Genomic DNA, 15285 nt, shown 5'->3' with positions numbered 1-15285 from the left:
ATGCCAGTATCACACTAGAGTGAAAACATCTGAAAGGAGCCTGCCTATGTAGATTGCTTATGGGGACAGTCTGGGCCCTTTCCTGAGGACTTTTATGATTTTTGTAAAGGTGAAATAACAGAGATGATTATACTGAAACACTTCTTCTAACCGCTTGGATGCAGACAGCCTGAATTACAGGGAGTTGGAACTTAAGACTTAAATACTATATAGATCCTTCAAAAGCTCTGCAGTCTCTGGTAATCTGAAACCAATCTTTTAGTTTTATGAATAGAGGCTATTGTGAATAATTAGACTAATAGACTCATCAAATTAAGCTCAGCCATTAAAGGTACAAGATCAATATAATCCATATAGTAAATTAGCTGTGCATAGTTACCTATGTTTTCAAAAAGCAGAGGAGTAGTAGCCTATTTTCTTCTAAAGCAAATAGTGGAAACAGTGACTGTGTGCAGTTATGAAGTTCTGCATTATGAAACATTGACAGTGATCCTTCTTTTCTTGATGTGCATGACTTCTATGGTGGCATCTGTACCTCACAGAATATGGTCCATACTGATTCCTTGGGGAAGATTAACTTCTTTCTTATATATAAGATAGGTAGTGTAAAAGCTTTAGAGTCTGCTGGACCACCAGTAATCTGCTGCTGTAGGACCAGCACCAGGCTCAGGAATAACTCACAAATAAGCTGTATCTCTCATCCAGCTGGAAGGTAGCTGGGAACTTGCTCCCACACATCTTAAAATCTTATGGACATATTCATCAACAGCATTCCCTATACAGAGAATTTATAGAGGATACCAGGGCTCAGGGGCTCACTGTGGGGTGTCTCAACTGTCCTGTCTAGACAGGGATTAGTGAACATCTATTCCAGGTACTACGCTTGATATTTCTTAAGTATCAGGTCACAGTGACAACCTTAAAGTCAGATTGCCTTGAAGCAACAATGTCTGCAATAGAGTAAATTGTCTGCAGACATCTCCAGACAGAAATTTAGTTATTCATTGTAGCAACTTGACTTTTGTCAAGAAGTTTAAATCTAGAGAAACTCAGAATAGATACCAAACCCTAAAACAGTCTAAATAAACTTATCTGGATGCTCCTCTGTTGGAGATTTGTATGCAGTTCTCATGAATGGTGCTTGTCTTACTTCAGTTCTTTCAAGATCTTACGTATTTCCTATTTATAAGTCTCCATCCACTGTAAATTAACAGGGCTGTACTTATTCTATGACCTAAAAAAAACTTAGAAACTCATTTAGAATATGTAACCAATAGATCATATGCCCTTTGATCATATGTTTTATGGAACCAAATAGATATTTCATTTTGTCCAACTTTAGCGCTACCAAATACATGAATATTCATTATCCTAAGCTACAGCTACTGATTTAAATTATTTATGCATTCATAAAAAGGTTTTCCTTAACAAAAAATAGTTTTCATACTGCAATTCTATTGCATATAGACTATTTGCAAATCTGAGAGCATAGGGTCAGTAGATATTCAGACTTTTTACGAGCATCTCACCAGCTAGTGCAGAAAGTTAACGTTTTTACTTCATAGACTCTAAAAAAAAAGAGAGAATAAAAGGGAAATGTTTTGTGTTGCTGTGATTTTTAATATCCCTGAACAGGAATTAAGTATGCAATGGACTCTTTCCTTTAATACACGCATTAAAAAAATGTGTGCTACTCTTTCTCACACTCCATGTGTGGTGAAAGCTAATTCTGTCATTCTTCGTTTCTACAGTTGCTCCTTTCACTCTTTGAATAACTAAAAAAAAAAAAAAAAAGACGATAAGATGATACAAATGAAAACTTTATTGAATTATATTGAATTAGGGAAGGAAAATAAAGTCAGTTCCATCCCCAGCTGTATGATGCTCATTTGTGTGTACGTAAGTGTGATGGTACAAATCCAAAAATATCAAAAGGTAGAGAATAGCTATTCCCAGCACATGAGTAGGCACAGAACAGATTTTTGTCATCTTCAGTGAGATCTATAAATCTCAGCCACATAGAAAATATACAGTAGATAATCACCTTTTGAGCACATTAATCAGAAAGATGATTTGCACTTTACTGTACAACATTATATGCGTAGTCATTGTAAATTTAAGTTTTAACTAGCACAAACAAAGCTTACTATTTGATTAATTATTATCCACATTATCTGCATAGTAGTGCAGCAGATACCCTTTTGTCTCCTACAGATGTTAGAGCAATGTCACTGTTCTTTCACAGTAAATATCAATGCCGCACACTCAAAGGGCTTGGCTCGAGTGTCACACACAGGTGACATACATAGAATCATAGAATCCTCAGAGCTAGATGGGACATTTAAAGATTCCGCTGCAATGAAGAAAGACATCTGCAGTTCAATCAGGCTGCCCAGGACCTGGTCCAGCCTCGCCTTGGAAGCCTCCAGGGATGGGGCATCCATCACATCTATGGGCAACCAGTGCCATTGCCTCTCCAGCCTTATTGCTGAAGCCTTTTTCCTTGTATCTAACCTAAATCTGCCCTCTTTAAACTTGAAACTATTTTCCCTTGACCTATCACAAGAGACTCTACTAAAGATTCTGTGCCCTCCTTTTCCCTTTTAGATATTGAAAGGCTGCTATTATCAGCTCACCTTGGAGTTTTCTCCAGTTTGAACACCCTGCTCTCACAGAAGAGGTGTTCCATTCCATGGATCATTTTTGTGGCTCTCCTCTGGACACATTCCAACAAGTCTATGACTCTTCTGTACTGAGGACTCCACATCTGAACATTATACACCAGGTAAGGACTCACCAGCACAAAATAGAGGGGCGAGATTACATCCCTCAACCTACTGTCCATGCTTCTTTTGATGCAGCCCACGATACAATTGGTTTTCTGGTATGCAAGGGCTCAATGCTGGTTCATGTCCAGTTTGTCATCCACCAGTACCCCCAGGTCTTTTTTGTCAAGGCTGCACTCCTTTCATCCCCCAACTTGTATTGGTAGAGGATTTTGAAAGACCCTGGTGCCTTGCATTTGAATTTGTTGAACTTAATGAAGTTCACCTGGGCCCACTGCTCAAGCCTGTGTAGGTCCCTCTGGATGGAGTACCACTGCTCTGGTGTGTCAATCATATACGACAATTTGGTGTTACCAGCAAACTTGATGAGGATTCACTCTACTCCACCGTCAACGTAATTGGTGGCGGTATTAAAGAGTATCAGTCCCACCACTGACCCCTGAGGTACACCACTTGTCACTGACCTCCATTCAGACACTAAGCACTTGATTAACACTCTGTGGACTCAATCCTGAAGTTTTTCGTCCATTGAATAGTCCACCCATCAAATCCATATCTTTTAAATTTGGATAGAAGGATGTTGTGAGGTACTGTGTCAAAGGCTTTACTGAAGGCCAGATAGATGATAACACTGGGTCTTCCCTTGTCCATTGATACAGTTACACCATCAGAAAGGACCACTTTCCTGATCAAGCAGGACTTGCACTTGGTGAAGCCGTGCTGGTTCTCCTGAATCACATCCCTGTCTTTGACGTGGCTTAGCAAAGCTTCCACAGGATCTACTCCATCTTTCCTGGCACAGAGGTGAGACTGACAGGTTGGTAGTACTTGGGGTCATTCTTTTTACCCTTCTTAAAAATCGGTATGATGTTGCCTTTTTTCCAGTCCTGAGTGTCTTCACCTGATTGCCATAGTGTTTCAAATACCATTGAGAGTGGCTTGGCAACTACATCAGCTAATTCCCTCAAGACTCTGAAATGCATCTTATGCACCCAGAGATTTGTGGATGTACAGGTTCCTCAGGTGGTCATGAATCCAATAATCACATATAGTGGAAGGGACATCACTTCCTCAAACTCTGGGTATCTAACTCCTTTTGTATTATACACGTGATGGCTTAGAAGCAAAAACAATCATGGGATCTCTTCTGCAAAGTATATAACGTTTCATTAGAGGAAAGGCACTGCTAAGACTGAAAAGAGGCTGCAGTGGATTATCAACAGTATTTAGGGCTTTCAGTCTCTGAGTCATGAGGCAAGATAAGCAGCATAAAAAGAACAGAGAGTCCACAGAACTCTATCCCATCTGGAAAACAGCATAATAGTCATGTTGGGAAATACTTTGATATTGGAATGATTTGAAAACAAGATGCCTTGATGTTAGCTTTCGCTTAGGAAAGTGCTTTTAGTAGAAGCTCTGTAAATCTGCAAGTGCTGCAGCTTATTGAGTCAGGAATGAGCTGGCCTATTTCAGTGAGAGGAATAGTTCCAAGAAAAAAATGTCCCCTCTCCCTTAAAACCTTTTGATATGGGGCTCCCTAACCCTAGGCTGGACAGCTGTCACTTTTATGGGTGAATGTTTTTGTTGTCTGAAGTAGAAGAAAGATTCCATTCAGGAAGGATCTCCTACAAATAAATTCCTTTGCAGGTATTTTTTACCTTTTCTCTTCTGCAGACAATATTTTCACAGCAGTGATGGCAGAAGACACTTCATTGTTTTCTCTTGCCTTTTCTGCCTTTGTGAACCCACAGGATCAAATAGAAGGCAGAAGAGAAATATGAGAGTAGAAAGAAGAGGAAAAACAGAACAAAATGAGACACAATACACAAAGAATTGATGGTTTCTGTGTAATTAATGAATTTCTTTCTTTTTTTATGCACTGAGAATGTCCCAGAATGCCAAAATGAAATTTTAGGAACTGTTCTGGAAGAGAAACACCAGGTGGTACCCTCTTTTGTTGTGGGTACAAGTCTACACTGAATAGAATGTAAATCACAATCAAGGTGTGGAAACAATGAGAAACAGGATTGCCAGAACCACTTCAACATTTTGTGATAGCTTCCACTTCTGTTCTTTTAGTCATATTCCCAATTAAGCTTGCTGTTTTCATGTCAAAATCAACTTCCAACCTACTACAATTGCCATTAAATTTTCTTCTCTTTTGAAGGAGATTGCAGACAAGGTTAAGTAATCCAACAAACGCAAAAACAAGGGAGAAACTTTACGAACTAAGCATATCCTGGGTGATACAAAAATGCATTTAGAAGTTACTGGTTTTGGAAGGGAAGTTAGACATTAAAGGCTTTTAGTTATATTTTGGGAGAGTGGGCAGTATATCTGTGCTTAGCTCTTTCCTCCCCTCCCCTCCCCTCCCCTCCCCTCCCCTCCCCTCCCCTGTAAAAGTTTTGGCTTGTGGGGTTTTGATGTCGTATGTCATCAGCTTTAGCAATCATTCTTCTTAGCTCTCAGCCATTTACACAGCATAATCTCTCCTCTGCCAGAAAGTTCTGCCAATGATACTATCATGGGGGGATCAAGGTTACAACATTCTCAGACCAAAACCCGTGGGCATAGATCTGAATATAAAGCATTGTCCTTAGAGATAAGGATGTTGAAAATAGGAATCTTGCAGGAAATAAATCCTTGAAAACTTTCATTTTAATGAAACACATTTTTCAAGCTTGATTTATGGAAAGAGATTGCCAAGGTTTCTTCTAGCTGAAAACATTTAAAGATCAGAAGAAATTTTGAGGGCATTACTGAATGTAGCAGATTTACACTGCAAGATGAATTTATGCAGATTTCAGGCATCAACAATAAAACTGAATAATTAAGAGACTAGGAACAGACTCTGTGGATTAACACATCTTTGTGTCATTCTGTGGCACACTGAATAAATGTATAAAATTATTAAATCAAAGTAAGCTGGGATGGGAGTATTTTCAAACTACAGATACACCTATGATAGTATGTTCTTAAAAACTGGCAATGTCATGCTCCTGGGTTCCCAGATCTGAAGTACATTAGAATTAATGATAAACTCCTATAATATTTACATTGCTCTAATGGCTCTAGAAGCACAAGACCAGCTGAATGCATTAAAATAATTAAAGAGCTGTCTGATCTGTCTTTTCCTATGAAGTAATAATGTGATTTTTAAGAAAAGTTATGACTCGGATTACTTGTGAGTTCTGTGAGGAAAATGACCAACTTGTTTAAAAATTTGGAAGTAGCTCCCAGGTACTATTGAATGGAGCACAAGTCTTATGAGGAGCGGCTGAGGGAGCTGGGATTGTTTAGTCTGGAGAAGAGGAGGCTCAGAGGAGACCTTATAGCACTCTACCACTTCCTGAAGGGGGGTTGTGGTGAGGAGGGGGTAGGCCTCTTCTCCCTGATAAGTAATGACAGGACGAGAGGGAATGGCCACAAGTTGCGCCAGGGAAGATTTAGATTAGACCTCAGGAAGCATTTCTTTTCTGAAAGAGTGGTCAGGCACTGGAATGGCCTGCCTAGGGAGGTGGTTGAGGCACCATCCCTAGCGCTGTTCAAGAAGCGTTTAGATGAGGTGCTTAAGGACTTAATTTAGTAGTTGGGTAGAGATAGTGATAGGAGGATGGTTGGACTAGATGATCTTATAGGTCCTTTCCAACCTTATGAACTTATGAACTTATGAACTTATGAATAGTATGAAACCTCCAAAATCCAACTTGTTATTAAAATCTCTTGTACTGGGTATTTGTGGCAAGGTTTTGGTATCCCATTTGTGTCAGCTGTGCCCTGCTCTGGTCTAGCAGCTCCAGGTCAGATGAGGCTGCATAGCCCCTGAAGTGATGCTTCAGCGCCTGGTGCTGGCAGCTGAGCCCTGCTCCATGCAGCCGGGGTGAGCTGCCTGTCCACACACTTCTAGGAATTACAGCTGGGAATAAAATGTTTATTCTGTGCTCCTGGAACCCACCCTTGTGGTAGCTGTGTCAGACTGGGAGGGAGAAGGTGGAAGGGGATACCAGTACTACATCACCTTCTACATGCACAGGCCCAGGCAGGGACACAGCCAGACCATGGCACACTCCTGTCCCTCCTCAGCCACTCTGCCTGAGGTTGCTGCAACTCTCTGGGGTGACATTGGCCTGGGTATGAGGAAAGCTCCCAGCCCCAGCCTGCACTGCTTTACATGGGCTGGAGGCACCTCATAGCTGTGGGTGCGTACTCTGTGCCACTTGCCCTTCCCTGCTCATGTATGGAAATCTCAGAATTTATCTCAAATAAAATTCCTGACTGATGAACCACTGAATGGCTTTTCTGGTCTCTATGGTCCAAATTACCTCATTAGATTGATTTTAAAATCCTTATATATGAACATATATCATATATATACACAAATAAATATACATAGGTAAAGTGTAATTAAGTTTAAAAATATGAGTATTTTACATCCCTTTCTGGTATGCGTACAGAATCTCTATGTGAATATATAGTTATGTGCACATAAAGATGTAAAGTGAGTGTAGAATTGTATTGGATTTATTTGGGTTGGTTCTGGTGAGAGTGTGGAGGTTGCAGGGGTGACTGAGCAGTGTGCAGCAGTGCCTCATGTCAAAGCAGAGCAGCTCCAGCTGCCCTGCAGCCTCCAAGGTCAGTGCAGGAGGAAGGCAAGAGGAGCTCCAGGAGCAGAGCATCAGTTCCCTGTGGCCCAGAAGAGGCCCACAGAGGAGCAGGATGTCGTCCCCTGCAGCCCACAGGTACCACAATGGGGCAGGAGGGCTGTGGCAGCTGCCGCCCATGGGGCAGTGCTGGAGCAGTGCCTGAGCCCTGGCCTGTATTAGAAATAGTGTAGCCAGCAGGAGCAGGGAGGTGATCATCCCCCTGTACTCAGCTCTGGTACGGCCGCACCTCGAGTACTGTGTTCAGTTTTGGGCCCCTCACTCCAAGAAGGACATTGAGGCCCTGGAGCGTGTTCAGAGAAGGGCAACAAAACTGGTGAGGGGTCTGGAGCACAAGTCTTATGAGGAGCGGCTGAGGGAGCTGGGATTGTTCAGTCTGGAGAAGAGGAGGCTCAGAGGAGACCTTATTGCTCTCTACCACTTCCTGAAGGGGGGTTGTGGTGAGGAGGGGGTGGGCCTCTTCTCCCTGATAAATAATGACAGGACGAGAGGGAATGGCCACAAGTTGCGCCGGGGAAGATTTAGATTAGACCTGAGGAAACATTTTTTTTCTGAAAGAGTGGTCAGGCACTGGAATGGCCTGCCTAGGGAGGTGGTTGAGGCACCATCCCTAGTGCTGTTCAAGAAGCGTTTAGATGAGGTGCTAAGGGATTTGATTTAGTAGTTGGGTAGGGATGGTGATAGGAGGATGGTTGGACTAGATGATCTTGTAGGTCCTTTCCAACCTAATGAACCTATGAACCCATGAAGGGTGGGCCCCATGGGGTGGAGCTGTATTGGAGCAGTGCCAAGCTACATAAACATATGATACCACGACATAGACTTTAGAGTACTGTAGCACCGAATTCTATATTTCCTGTGAAGACTGAGAAAGTTAGTAGATTTGATGTCCATTTCAAGTAGTGAGAGAGAAATAATTAATCCATAAGGTACAGGCACGAGACATAATTGCCGCTGCAATTATTTCTATTTTACTGATTTCCCAGATACCAATTAGTGAATTGTACTTTGAGAACTAATGACTTGTCTGTCTGTCATACACTAGAAGACATTAAATTGCTTGTTCCAAAGAAGATTAAACTAATGAAGCTATACTGTAGCATTCACAATTGGCTTTCACTTGGCTCTTTTCTGTTCATCTGCTTTTGCATGTCATGTAGCCTCTACTATTGCAGCCTTCTCTGAGCAGTGTCAACGTCCTTCAACAATTCCTTCTTTGAGACTAAACAGAGGAGGTACAGCTAGCTCACCTCACTATGAAAAAAAAATAATTTTATAGTGTCACAGAACTCAAAAATATTAAAAACTGGAGATTTGTCCCTTGGGAAGGGAAGAGGAAAGGAAAAGTAAAACAAAACAAAACTAAATTAAAAAGGAATAACAGCAACTGCAAATATTGTTGCTAAAGATGTCACAGTGTCAAACCAGTCTTAGTAAATGTTGCACAAATTCCTCAGAGCCTGAACTGAGGTGAATAATCTCATTTCTTTTCACCATTCATCACTGCAAAGCATTGGATCCTGGATGATCCTGAGTAAACCTGGGACTCAAGTGACAAGAAAAGCACAATAACATCACATTATCTGTTACTCACTGAGCATGTGTTAGTTCTATACTGTAGCCAGAAAACCTGCTACTGCTGTCTTCTTAAGATAAAGAAATAAAACATTGGCGTTTCCAGAAGGCTACAAGGGAAACAAGCCCCTCTCTTCCTTAACTCCTTAGGCCTAAAGCAGTACTAATAGTTGGCACTCTGTGTAAACAGTGGAGACATCATTTCTTCCTGATTCTTCTGCAGGAATCATAGCAACCAGCTAGCACTAAAATTATTCTTTTATTTTGGCTGATCTCACAGCAAAAGAATTTTGGCAACATGAGGTGCTACGCACATAGATTGAGATACTGTGATTAAATAAAAGTCATCATAATCATTTCAATTGCATTGAAACGACAGGAGGAAAAGAAATAAAATTTGTCATATGGGGAAAGTGTCTGTAGAGAAAAATAATTTTCAGACTTCTCAGAGGGCACAATCAACACTAAAAAGGAAAAAAAAAAGCTATTTAAAAAAACACTTCAGAACATGCTTTCAAATTAAATTATTCAAATTCCTTTCATAATGAAAGTCTCATAAAATTGAAATGCATTTATCTCTTCTAGTAGAATTCCACAAAGATTTCTTCTTGACTGATGAAGTAGACTTTGCCTTTAAGGACTGTCATATTAACAGTCTCCTGCATTCTTTTTATGGGAACATGCTGCAGGAACAGTAAAAGAGAAGCAGTTCTATTGTCTGAGAAGATTTTGCTAACATATGAAGGGATTTAATAAGGACTTGCCAACTTGAGTTCATACCCAGATAAGTCAGTTTAAGAAAATAAGTAGTCATTTGAAAATGAGGACACCTAGGAAGGCTCAATCATTTGTGCTCTATTTTATGTGGAGTACAACTATATTCATCATATAACTTCTATGTTTTGACTCATAGAGATGCAGATGATGCTGTGCTGGTTCACAGTTATCCTTCATGCCCCCTCAATGATGGATCTGAGTTCAAGCAGATATTCTTTTAGAAGAAGATCCTCCTTCATTGATGCATACTTCAGTGCATTGGTTCAGATTGCTAATAGACATCAAGCAAACTCCTTTTGCTTTCCCTTTGGTGCAGATATACAAGGGCTGCTCTGAAATTAATATCCACTGTATTAAGTTGGTCCATGATGTCAGAGGTGGATATTGGTGGTATGTCAGTAGAGTTTGAACCTTCCCACCAATATTTCATTCCATTTTGTTGTCATGTGACAGATGGCAGCAGAGGGGCAGTCCAACAAGATGAATTATGACATGGAAGTGTGGATGAAACATAGGTGCAAAATTGAATCCTTCCATGAAGAAAAAAATTCACCCACTGACATTTATTGATGCTTGGTGAACATTTATGGAAACCAAACAGTGGATGTAAGTCCAGTGAAGGTGTGGGTGGTGTCTTTCAGCAGTGGCGACAATGACAGTGGCCCACTTCAGTTGGTATGGATTTTTAGGAGACTCTTGTTCATCACTGGTAAAAATTCATAGCTAATGGTAGTTGCTACACTGAAAAGCAATGCTTTGTAGATGAGAATTTTCTCTATCAGTTACTGTTGCTGTGCTCTTTGTTTCTGTTGTAGTTTCCATGAAAATAAAAAGGAGGCATTATTTTTGGAGCAACTAATGTAGAAATGCAGATACCATATCTATCTAGCTCTTCTTTTTAATTCTGTGTTGTTTGGATGTTTGCCATCTTTAATAAGGTCCTACTACCAATTTTGGTCTATTTATTATATAATTTCTACAACAGCAATAAAACCACTTATTCACATTTCCTGCTTTCATTTTCCTGGATTTTAAAACTAAAGAGAAATATTAATATATTCAGAAAGAGATAGGTCTTTTAAAATAATTAAATTCTCTATTTAAAAATGTCAAAAATGTCTATATTATATATTAGAGGGAAAATTGGATCTTTCTTTCAGTTTTTTCTGACTTGCAACAGAGAAGAGAGCTTACCCGTGTTCCAAGAGCAACATACATACCTGCATGCAATATAATGGACTCCCTGAAAATACAGATGAGACAGTTTCAAGTCCAAGTCCATTTTTTCACCTGTGATCAATCACGATCTTCAATATGGGCTTCCCATGATTGTGTCTCTATTATTTACTTATCATTTATTCCTCCAGCACGTTCATGGATGTAAACTCCCACTTTCCTGCCAGTCCTAAATTCAAGGTCTAGTATCTAATATTGTTTGAAGCAATGCACCAGTGCTGGGGAAATCTATCATGTTCTGTTGTCCCACAGCACCCACTTTGTTAATTTAATTATTTAAGAGGAAAGCAAGTACATCATTATTCAAATTCAGGTTGCAGACTTAAAGTCTTTGGAATACAGACACTTCGTTGACATGCTAAATTAGAAAACTATGAAGGAAAGCAGCCCCCAGTTCATGAAGCTTCAGTCGAAATTTTAAATGGACCTTGGCAGATCGACACTTCCTCTCAAGAACATTTACTTCTGTCTGTTCACAGTTAGAGAGCTCAGACATTTATTTCTGAAGGACTGCTCTGATAGGTAACTGATAATTTAAGACAGTAAGCTTGGCTGATTGGATCCCAGTTTAGGATCCTGACTGGGACACCTTAGTTAAATGAACAAATTTCAGCTGTAACCAGATTGTGACATTAGTACTTCTTTTTTTTCCCTTTTTTTGTAGTTTGTGTGTGTGATTTTTTTTAATATATATTCTACTTAACTCTCTTTAAATTTTATTATTTTCACTGCTTGTAATCTATTTATTCTCATTTTTTTCTTAAATCTCTTCTTCCCCTTTTCTGCAGTGTTGTATGGCATTTCTTTATTCCTGGATAAGGAAGGCCACTACGTTAGTGATATAAAATTTTTTCTTGCATAGAGCTTTCAATCTTCAACTACCATAGGAATATTGCTTAATGAATCTCCACAACTTACCTGAGAAGTAAAGCTAGCAAACACCATTACTGCATTTTTTCTTGCTTTTTCTCCCCTCACTCTGTGCAGATGCCAGTACATAAAAAGGAATGAAGACAACCTTACTAATCATATTTGGCTTTTATTATTTTACTTCATCATTAATGCCTTTTCTGCCTTCTCTTTTCCTTTAACCTTATTCAAATCTTTATCTCTGTTTTAATTCTATTTACACTCAGGTTATCACTCACAGAGGTGACTGTTATGGAGTTATTCTGATCAATTTAATATGAATAACTGTGCAGCTGGATGCTATGTGTTACTACCCATAGCCATTAAAATACATTTACTAGTTTGGAATTATTGTGCTCCAAAAAATGCTGTTACTCACTTATTTGTATCAAAAGTGCTTCTTTTATTTCCATTTAAAATACTGTTTCATTTATTCTTTTCAACTTTTCTGTCACCTTTTGAGCTGCAAAGCTTTTATAAATTGAGTTTGAAGTATCTCCTCAGAACTCTGCTATTAGTCATACAGAAGAGTCACTCGTGCATTTTTTATTTTTCTTTTCTTTTCTTTTCTTTCCTTTTTTTTTTTTTTTTTTGTCTTTTAAAAGAACAGAGCAATATCTCTTCACAGCAGTACATGATATAAAATTCCTAGGGCAAATAAAACAGTACTACAGCATCATGGACCTTTAATGTTCTGTTTTGTTCCTTTTGGATGAGTCTGGAAAAGGACACAACCCTGTGTTTTCAATAGTCACATTGGTAAAGGCAGCCAGAAGATACATGCAGCTCATTAGAAACATCACACTTCAGAGAGTATTCTTCACATTAAACACATTTAGGGGTAAGGGAGACGAATCATACTCAATCCTTATTTAGCAGAAATAGTAAGAAAAATCTTCATTGTCAATTCTTACAAAAATGAAAACATGATAATATGATGATTAAAGTATTATACAAATTTTAATAATAGGCTCTAAATTATTTGGATCATGTAGGTCTGAAACCATTTAATTTTGTGTGTAAATTGCATTATCTTATTACTTATATCCTGTCTTACACTAATACCAATGTCAATGACCAAGAGAAATACTAATCCAAGGGTTAGTCTGAAATTTAACAACAACAACAAAAACAAAGACAAAGAATGATTAGACAAAAGAAGTGGAAAGACTCAACACACAGGCCAGTGAATGAATGATGTTGATTTCAGCAGAAATCCTCCTATCACAACCAGGCAACTTCTGGTTATAGCTAAGGCTGTACAGAGCATACACTCAGAAGTTGTTTTAGAGCTAATTTCCAAACCACTTGATTTTCCTGCACACTGCTTTTTGTAATCATGACTATGCACACCTAGGCTTTACTGTATTTAAAGTTTCAGTTTAAACCACATCTTATCTTCATTTAACAGGCTTAGAACTTAGTCACAATTTATTTGTATAGTTACAGCATTGCTGTGTTCAGGTTCCCTAACATTACCAAAATAAAATCTTGGATTTGACTCTACTGCAATATTATTCATCTTGTAATGCACTAGTATTTTATTTATGCTTACTTTGCTTTTTGGTGGGGCAGGAGGACTCATGTTTTAATTTTTTTTTCTTTTATTTGGACAGAAATATCCAGGACTGTCATGTGCATTTCTTTTATTTTTTTATTTTTTTATTTTTGTGCAAATACTTGGAAAGCACTAGTGATGAAGGACGGTTTGAAAGAAATAACAAGAATAGGAGGATTTATTTTAGAATTTCCCAGTCTCTTGCCTGTAATTAAAACACAGGAATAAAGTTGAACACAAAGGACTTCAAGTTTTTACATTTTCTAGTAACAAGCTGAGCAGTGCGGTTGATACATTGGAGGGAAAGGAAGTTATCCAGAAGGAACTGGACAGGCAAGAGAAGTGGGCCCATGAAAACCTAATGAGATTCAACAAAGACAAGTGCAAGGTTCTGCACTTTGGCCGGGACAATCCCAGGTATTTATACAGACTGGGAGAAGAACTCCTGGAGAGCAGCCCTGCAGAAAAGGACTTGGGGTTCCTGGTGGAAGCTGGACATGAGCCAGCAGTGCGCGCTTGCACAGTAGAAGGCCAACTATATCCTGCATTGATAAAGGGAGTGACCAGCAGAGAGAGGCAGGCTCCTCTTAACTCAGCTCTTGTGAGGCCCCATCTGGAGTACTGCATCCAGGTCTGGTGCCCCCAGCACAATAAAGATGCAGAGCTCTTGAAACAGGTCCCGAGGAGGGCCACAGAACTGATCAGAGGGCTGGAGCACCTCTCCTATGAGAAAAGGAAGGAACAGTTGAGGGAACTGGGCTTGTTTTGGTTGAAGAAGAGGAAGTTCCAAGGAGACCTCATTATGGCATTCCAGTATTTGCAGGGAGCACATAAACAGGAAGGGGAACGACTGCAGAGGTTGATAGCAATAGGACAGGGAGGAATGGTTTTAAAGTAAGACAGGACATTTAGGTTAGATATTAGGAGGAAATTTCTCACTCAGAGGGTTGTGGTGCACTGGAACAGGATGTCCAGAGAGGTTGTGGATGCCCAATCCCTGGATCCATTCAAGACAAGGGCTCTGGGCAGCCTGGTCTAGTGGTTGGCAACCCTGCCCATATAAGGGGGTTGAAACTATATGATCTTCGAGGTCCTTTTTCAATCCAGGCCATTCTATGATTCAATTATTCTGAACAAAATACTTAAAAGGTAAATCATGTGATGGCTGGCCAAATGCTTTTGGAGTGTGTGCATATTCATGTGTGTGCATGTTCTGGTATTTGTTTTATTTAACTCCTTATTTACGATTCTAGGTGAGGAATTTTGTTTAAAGAGGAAAACAAATCAAATGCTCCTCAAGCACCTTCTACAAACACAAAACTGTAAGTCAGAAATTACTGTAGAATAATTTCTACAAAAAGTCTACGTTCAAAACATTGGGCTTTTTCTCCAGAATGTCCTTTGTGTTCACTACTGTTTTTTCTTGAGCATCAATTAGTCCCAGAAGCAGCTGCATTCATGGCCAGTTAGTACATGTAACTGCTCCCTTCAGGGATTCTCTTGCTGCTCTTCTGTGCATCCCAAATCCTTTCACTATTAATCTGGCCATGATGATTTCTTCTCCTTCATCTTCCATCCTGCCTCATGACATCAACCATACATTCTGCTAGTAATATCTTTTATAAATTTTATGAACACATCAGTTGCAGATTGTTCAGATGCTACACTGAGGGGCACAGAAGTGTCTTTAAGAGAATCTGAAGCTTTTACTGAAGCAAAACACCATCTGGAATAAACAATATACTTGCCTACACAAGCCCACTCTGCTTACTTTTATATCATT

This window comes from Cyrtonyx montezumae, unplaced genomic scaffold (genome assembly GCF_038088225.1).
Source record: "Cyrtonyx montezumae isolate F1298 unplaced genomic scaffold, pur_monq_1.0 scaffold_12, whole genome shotgun sequence".
Classification (NCBI taxonomy): domain Eukaryota; kingdom Metazoa; phylum Chordata; class Aves; order Galliformes; family Odontophoridae; genus Cyrtonyx; species Cyrtonyx montezumae.
Note: the sequence above shows the minus strand (reverse complement) of the source record.